The sequence below is a fragment of the Numida meleagris genome, chromosome 5, assembly GCF_002078875.1.
Source record: "Numida meleagris isolate 19003 breed g44 Domestic line chromosome 5, NumMel1.0, whole genome shotgun sequence".
Taxonomy (NCBI): Eukaryota; Metazoa; Chordata; class Aves; order Galliformes; family Numididae; genus Numida; species Numida meleagris.
The window spans coordinates 53,015,748-53,023,929 of NC_034413.1; positions in this window are offsets into that span (position 1 = coordinate 53,015,748).

Genomic DNA, 8,182 nt, shown 5'->3' on the forward strand with positions numbered 1-8,182 from the left:
CCAAATGAGCAGAGGGTGGGAAGTGGGCAGTGGGCAGTCATAACAACAAAAAAAACCAAGCAAACAAAAAACCTTTGTGCTAGCTGTAACTATTAACAAAAAATAAATAACTTTTTCTGAAACAGAATAGGAAAGTTATACTTTCAGTTAGGTTAGTAGCCCAGCCAGTAGGTTTTGTTGGTTTTTTTTTTTAAAGGCATTCCATGAGCTCTGTAATTCCTACTTGTCTTCTCTCATAGGAGCTGTGACTGCTGTATTACTCCTGTGTTGCTGGTACTCCTTCTTCCACCTTTCTTGTACAGAAGCCCTCATCTTCCCTGTTACAAATTCCTGTCCCTTCTGACTTCTCACTAACTGTGTCACCTCTCTAATTCAGAATGCCTGCATTCATTTTCAAGCACGTTCCTACCCTTCTCCATCTGCCTGTGCCACGCAATTCTTAGTTGCACTGGAAAGAAATATTTAACAGCTCTTGAATGCAAGCAGAAAGGCACTATGCAGCCACCTTATTTCCATGCTTTCAAAAAGAACTTTCTCACTAGGAGTGTACGTATTGCTTAGACACACTTTGTAGCATGTCATCTTCACAGGGTGAAAAAACACTGAAAAAGGCTCTAAGACAAACACTCAGACTTACTGCTGTTTTCTTTTCATCTGCCATCATTTCTTCTTTTCATGTTCATTCCAAGCACAAATACTTGGTTCATTGCTTCTAATGAAATTACTTTGTCAAGAGTGCTAGGCATGTAAATTCCAATGCAGTATCTGTTAGAAGAGACGTGCCTGGTTGTAAATATTCTGTGCATACCCCTAAAGCAAGCACTACAGTTTAAAATGTTTATTGTGTGTAATTTAAACCTTTACAACTCCTTTTGGAATTTGAATAATGTATGTTTGTATTTACCAAGGCAAATTAGATGCAGATCTTGCTTCCGTTAGAAAAAAGCTAGGCATTCCAAAAGCAGGTAAAAGCTAGAAAGGAAGTATATGCAATATATTTGTTTCTCGTATTAGAAAATATGATGTAGAACTAGCTTGTGACATCTCTGAAACAGCCTGTATGCTAGTTGAATATTTCTTATAAAATCTGAAAACTTTTCTGCCTTTAGCAATTGCATTTAGCACTTAAAAAAACCTTCATACACTGGAATGTGTCAGTTTGGAATTTCATGTTTGTTATGAAGTTGCACAACATATCTTTATCCAATAATAGCAGGGCCAACTAGGATAATAATATATATTGACTCAATAGGTGTAGTTATTGGGACCCCAGGATACTGAATAGCGCACAGACTGAAATGTCTCAAAGAGCTTATGGGACAAGCTGTTGCACCTAAATGCAAAATGCAGCTTAGACTATGACACAGTCATCCATCCTCCTCCAGCTGGTGTTAGTGCTCTATCTATTAGTGGGATCAGGGCTATCTTGACGCAGAAAGATTCTATTATTGTGAAAGTCAGAAAAGGCTTTTTTTTTTTAAATTTAAAATAAATAATTTGCCCAGCCCTGAATATTGATTTCTCTTTCAAATTATCTACTTGTACTCAGCTACCGAGGGTCAAGCCTGAAATTCATTGACCAGCTACTACTACTGACTATGGAGAAAACTGCTGATACACATCAGCATGTATGCTCAGTGTCTCATCAAATTTATCTCATAACAATGCAAAAATCTAGGAAAAAAAAGTGTTGGACTTAGAGTATATTAAAAACTCATTGTAAATTTGAAGGCAGAATTTAAGACAAAATATTAAATGTTGATAATGTACTAAGTGAATTTAATCACAGTCACTGTATGCTAGCTGGAGATCAGATGTGAAAAGAAATACTTTAATAAGTTGTTCTGGCTAACAACAGTTTTATTATACACCTCCTCAAGCAAGATTGGAGGTGGTTAAACTGAGCTTGTTGCTTTTCGGAAACCCTCACACACACTGCTAGACTTTTTAAGAAGCAAATGAACAAGTATTAGCTACACTTGTGTGAATTAAGAAGGACATAGAAGTTATGCTGTGCTACTATCAAGTTTCAATTGTTTTATATTACTTACCATCTTCCCTAATGCTTCAATAAACATTGTGAATTTATTCAGTACCCTGAAATTGTCTAAATTAGTGCCAGTGTTATAATACTCTAAAATCACTTTGCGCTCATGTGTGACTGATTAATAACTATTGAAAATCCCTGCTGAACTCGATGTAACAAACCTATGCAGACGTAAGTCATTTATTCCCACAGGCAGATTACAGTATGTGTTTTAACTTTATGAATAAAGTATAATAATAATAATTGTAATACTCTCTTATCTTTTTGAATGTGACAGTTGCAACCTAATTACATTAGGCTTTATTGCTGACATAGGATTGTATACCTGAAAGGTTTTGGAGAACAGCTTTGATTGCCAGACAATGAGAATTCATTCTTCTTGTTCTTGTTATCCCTAATCAATCTAAAAATTATCCACAAAGAACACTTCAGAATCTTGAGCTTATAAGCAAGTTGTTCCAGAGGTAATGAAGCCTGGTGTTCCACAGATCTGTGTATTTGTCCTGAAACGGTGCCATTTCTCTTCACTGCAATATCTCATCTCTTGGAGCATATAAACAGGAGGGGGAACGATTGTTCATGAGGGTGGATAGCAATAGGACAAGGGGGAATGGTTTTAAACTGAGACAGGGGAGATGTAGGTTAAATATTAGGAGGAAGTTTTTCACTTGGAGGGTGGTGATGCACTGGAACAGGTTGCCCAGGGAGGCTGTGGATGCCCCGTCCCTGGAGGCATTCAAGGCCAGGCTGGACATGGCTCTGGGCAGCCTGGTCTAGTGGTTGGTGACCCTGCACTCAGCAGGGGGGTTGAAACTAGATGATCTTTGAAGTCCTTTTCAACCCAGGCCATTCTATGATTCTTTACAATCTTCCTAGTGGATGGGAGCTTGCCCCAGTCCTCAGTTATGCTATTTTGTTGTCTGTCTGGCTGCTTGTAAATCAGCAGGATAACAGCTGTGCTCTGCTCACACTTCCTTCAGTGTGGAGCATGGATTTGTGATTCTCCCCTTTACCTGGCTGCTGATTTCTAATACACTGTTGAAACAGCAATAGCTGCAACACTACTTGATATTTCACATTTGAGTTGAGCATTAGATTCATAAGTTTTTAGAGATACTATGCTATAGTGTTTAATCATGTAAGTGTATACTGGTTTTTTATATGACCTTATGTATATTTCGAAGTGTCTGTGCACCGAAATGATAAATTGAAACAAGATGCAATTAGTGTTAATCCAATTTCCCTTTTCTCAGATCACAGCGTGTTGAACAATGCTAATTGCTATTGACTCACCTCTTGGTAAGGAAACATGCATTTTGGCTGACTTGACTCAATAGATTCTTTTGTACTGAGTCCTGTATCATGGGTCCAGTTCTTCGGTATCCTGGATCTTCTGCACCAGAGCTTCATCTGGAATAACTGTCTCAGCAGAGAAAGAGGCCTGTTAAACAAATACTATTTTTTGCTTTGACTTACTTAGAAGTGTGTTACATTTACTTAATACCAATGGCCGTTATCAAAAAAGATTCCAGACATTTGAGACCAGACTGCATACATCAACTTTTTGGCTAAGCAAGGAGAATGTAGAAGTGATAGAGGGGTGACCTCATGGGTGGTGTACTACCTAAGTTAAAGCACAATTCAAGTATGTGATTATGTCATCCATTAAAAATAAGAACAGGCAAATATACTTACTCTTCCAGATGAAACTAACAAGAGATAATTGCTCATCTAACTCCATGTCTAACACAGCCCCATTAATGCAAAAACAATGCAGCAAATTAATTGTATTATTTTAACATTAGCCACCATTATCAGCATGACTTACCAGCCTGTATTATCGTACACTTTGTGCACAGGCAGACAAGCCATCTGATAAAATCCTGCTTCTAAAGGAAAGAGGTAAATCTCTTCTGACATGCAGTCCTCAATGCTGTCATCTGCAACTCTGCAGCGATTATCTGTCATTTTAGGCTCCAGACTTCTCTGAAGTTAGCCCATGATTCTGACAGTCTGTTTGGGACTGTATTACAGTAGGCATCGCCTTCACTAAGTGCTCTACTAGTGGCACTGCAACAAATCAAGAATACCAAATTTGCAGTCAATGTTCATGCAATTTACATGAGAAAATCAGTTTATCTGCCTCAGCTGGTCCCAATGAAGTTTCCCTCCACTACAATTTCTCAGCTGCACTAGTTGGTGCAGAACAGGAAATCCATATTTAAGAAGGAAAACTGAATAAAGAAAGAAGAAAGGGGAGTGAATACAGCACAGAAGGGAGTAAAGGAACCTTAATTGAATTAATGGATCCTTGTTTTCTGAAAACAATCCAAAAGTCCTAGTTGCAAACACCGCTGATCTTATTTCTCTGATCAGAAAGTGCACAGCATGTAATCCAAGATGCTTTGATGTTGGCAGCTATAGCAGGGTGGGTGCTTTGGCTGAATTAAGTTAGATTAAAATTACGCAGATGAGAGATTAGGCCAATACAAACATAAAATAGCAAATCTTTCTGGTAGGAAGCAGCTTTTTCAAAGATACATTAAGAGAACAACAGTAATTAATGTGACTATCACTAGGAGTTAAAAGGAGAGGTAATCTTCCAAATGAACCCAGAAATGGGACTGAAAATTGTTTGTTAGGTAGACACAGATGGGTGCTGATGCAATTTTAATTAGGAAAGATCACATTCTCCCTCTTAATTTAAGGATTTTATAATGATTAATATTTTCAGTGGGAAGATTGCAAAAAGTAGCTTAAATATGGCATAAAATGCTACTGTCATGCAGCTGTATGGAAGCCTTTCTCAGTCCTATTTTAGAATGAATGAAAATAAGCTGCACAGTATTTCTCTATTTCTCAGCAGAGCATTGGTACAGTACAAGCTCTGGTTCCCCAGCCAGGCTGGTATTGTTCGTTATACGGTTGTTTCAGAGCATTAGTATTTCTGGTGAGACTTTAAATCCGTTAGATAACTAATCAATTTCTAAGTGTGTATATATGGCCACTGTGCAAATCTTTCCTACCCAAATGAGGCTGACTGTCTCCTGCCCTGCAGTAGCATTTACTGCCAGATCATCTCAAAGCTACAACAAACTTCTCTGCAAACTTCTTCCGCAGGCAGAACCGCAACAAACTTCCTCTGTTTTATTCCTTGCAACAAAAATGTAGTCACTTAGACACTCAAGGCCAAACTCCCAGCTCTGTTTTGTGCTGGATGCTTGGACTAGTTGCAAGAGTAGCACACGTACGTTTTAAAGGCTTAACTGTCAGCAATCTCAGTGGTCACAGGCAGATGTCCTGGGAATTTCAGCAAGGCAGGCATCTGTTTTTCCTGGACCTCTCCTACTTATTGGGTTTTTGACTTACTTTTCACAAGCAGAGCCCCGAGATGAACCAATTAGTCTAAGCAGGTGGTCAGATCTGGTCCTCCACTTCCATGGAGGTTGCTGTGGAATATAATACTCCAAGAAACAGGAATGTCAACTATTTTATGTCTACATTCATTACAGCTTCAGCTGCACAACACGATTGATTTTAAACATTCAGTGACATCAAGGCAACTGAAATGTGTCTATGACTGCTAGACAGGGAGGAGGTTAGCTGTGTGCTTAGATACCTCACTGAACTGAAAACTGAGGAAGCTGACTCCCAGTAATGGGTTGTGTGGAGGAATCTCATCTATTTTTAAGGCATTTTGAAAAGTTCATTTATGCTAAAATACTGTAGACTTGAAACTCTGAGAAAATTATGATTTATTTGAACACTCATTTGAGTGCAGACAATCCTTACTTTCAGGCCTAATGCAACTCTGAAGTGTCTGCTAGATCTCACTCCTGGGTTTTTGCAAGCTCTGTAACCACTACTGAGCCCTGACTTAGGTTTCAAATTTGGAAATCCTAAGAGAAGTAAATAAGCAGCATGTGGATTTGTCACTGACCACCCTCTGGCAGAATTACTAAACCCAAAGCCCTTTAATGTATAATACAGTGAAGATTTGAATATTATCTGTGTAGTCAATATACATGCATCCTTTCTAAAAACATCAGTCTCAGAACTGTTTCTTGCTCCACTGCTCTGGCTTTATGATGTGAATGATGTAGCAAGCTCCGGTTTAACAGTTTCCTGTACAATGTTTGCCTGATGGCATTTCTACAGTCTCCTCATCTCCACTGAAACAGTTCTACAGTGCTTCTGATTTTTGATTTTGCAGGTAAAATACAGCGTGTTTGAAGCATTACCTATTTAAAAATAAATTAATCAGTCTCTTGATGGCTGCTCTGATATCCCTGAATCAAGAAGGCTGCCGAGACCAGCACATACTCAAGCTGTACAGAGGAGACTGTCATCTTCCCTCCTGAATTATACATTTTCAGATTGTCTTACAATTGCACTGGCAGTTTTTTCCCCTGACATCTAACAATACAATCTCAAGCCCAATTTGCTGTGCTTAATGTTCCAAAATCTTTCTCATCACTATTTATTTTCAATTTTTCCCCCCCACTGTCTCTATGCCTGTAGGGTTACTCTCCTTCAGAACACTTTACCTGAATCTGTTTATTTTGCTAGCGTACCTAATCGTAGGGGCTTCTGCAGTCTGTTTTATGTGGAAATCCGTAGCTTCTTACACTGAACATTAACTCTGAATTTCATGAAAGTAGGACCTTCCAAGGCAATCTTTCAGTGCTTTTCATCTACCAGTTCTAAAGCATATTTTCACAATGTTTTTCAGTGGTTTCCACAAGCATGGGCTGCCTCCTACAGCCAGCCTCACTTGCTTCCTTTGTGCAAAGCAAAGCAAATATTGTGGCTCCTCCAACAGACCAGCAGCAGCTATCTGGGGAAAGCCATCTATCCTCTAGTGCTCAACCTCTGCCCCTCTAATGTGCATACCTAAGCTTCACAGGGCAGGTGTAAAAATAAAATAATCTTATTTGCATAATTAATTTGCACTTGCCTTGCGCAGAAAGGTTGTGTATTATTAAAATTAAAGGCAGCTGCTTAGCACTTAAGTTTCCACAGAGTGAAGATCTCTGGCTGTGAGAGTGCAGAGGGAAGGGCAATCACTAGTAAGAATTCTGGACACCTAAGTTAGCCCAATGGGCATTCCAATTTCATTCTTATTACTCATACCAATATTCATTTGATGTGTCTTATACTTTTTAATAAAGGGTGTGTTTATACTTTAAAATCCCCCAATAAGATAAACATGGGATCCCTGTTGAAAACAACCTGTGATAATCACATTAAAATCATCCAGGGCTCCTCTATACCTGAGCACAAATTAGCATTCTCTTCTGTGAAATACACTTCAGAAGGCAACATACTGACAAAGGTAAGCAATGTAAAATAAGTAAAAGGGGTGGAAATAGCATCATGTAGAACAGCAAGAGAGCAGCAAAAAACCACCAGCACAAGACAGGGAAATAGCAACCCTCCATCCACACTAGAAAAGCCTGAACTGATGGTGTGGAGCAGAAATCCCTCTATGCATGCTCCCAGGTTCTGCCCATCACAGTGTGATGAACTACTGAATCACACTGAAATTTGCCCACTCGACACATTTGCACATCTTGATTCCTTCCACTCACCTTCTGTCCTGCAGGAATCACAAACAGCAGTCTCTGTGGACAGCCACTGTGCTTTAGCTCTTCTGAAGCAGCACAGACCTCCTGCTTTCTTTTGAGAACCACTATGCTTCTTCTACAGATTTTTACAGACTTGAAGGCAGGCAGAACACCAAGAAATTCTTGTTCTTTTTTTTAACACTATCCTGAACCATTTTCTGTACACATCGGCTGTCACTTGTGCAATGTAAGTTGAGGAGTACACATAGAATAGGAAGAAAAAGACATTAAGTACACAGCTAGAAAAATTCCTGAATAACTAAATCTTCCAATAAATCTCTTAAATTAACAAGAATTTAAATGATGTACTAAATCTGCAAGATTTTTTTTCTATACATTACCGTGATGACATATTAGCAACTGCAGTAATTAGTTCTTGAAATACAGTGTAAATACCCAGTCTTACTTGTTGTCATGGTTTTGTGATTTTCGGTTATTGGTATTCCACATCATAACATCATGTAGTGAATGTACCTGGTTCTCAGAAGAGAAGGACTACTACATTCCC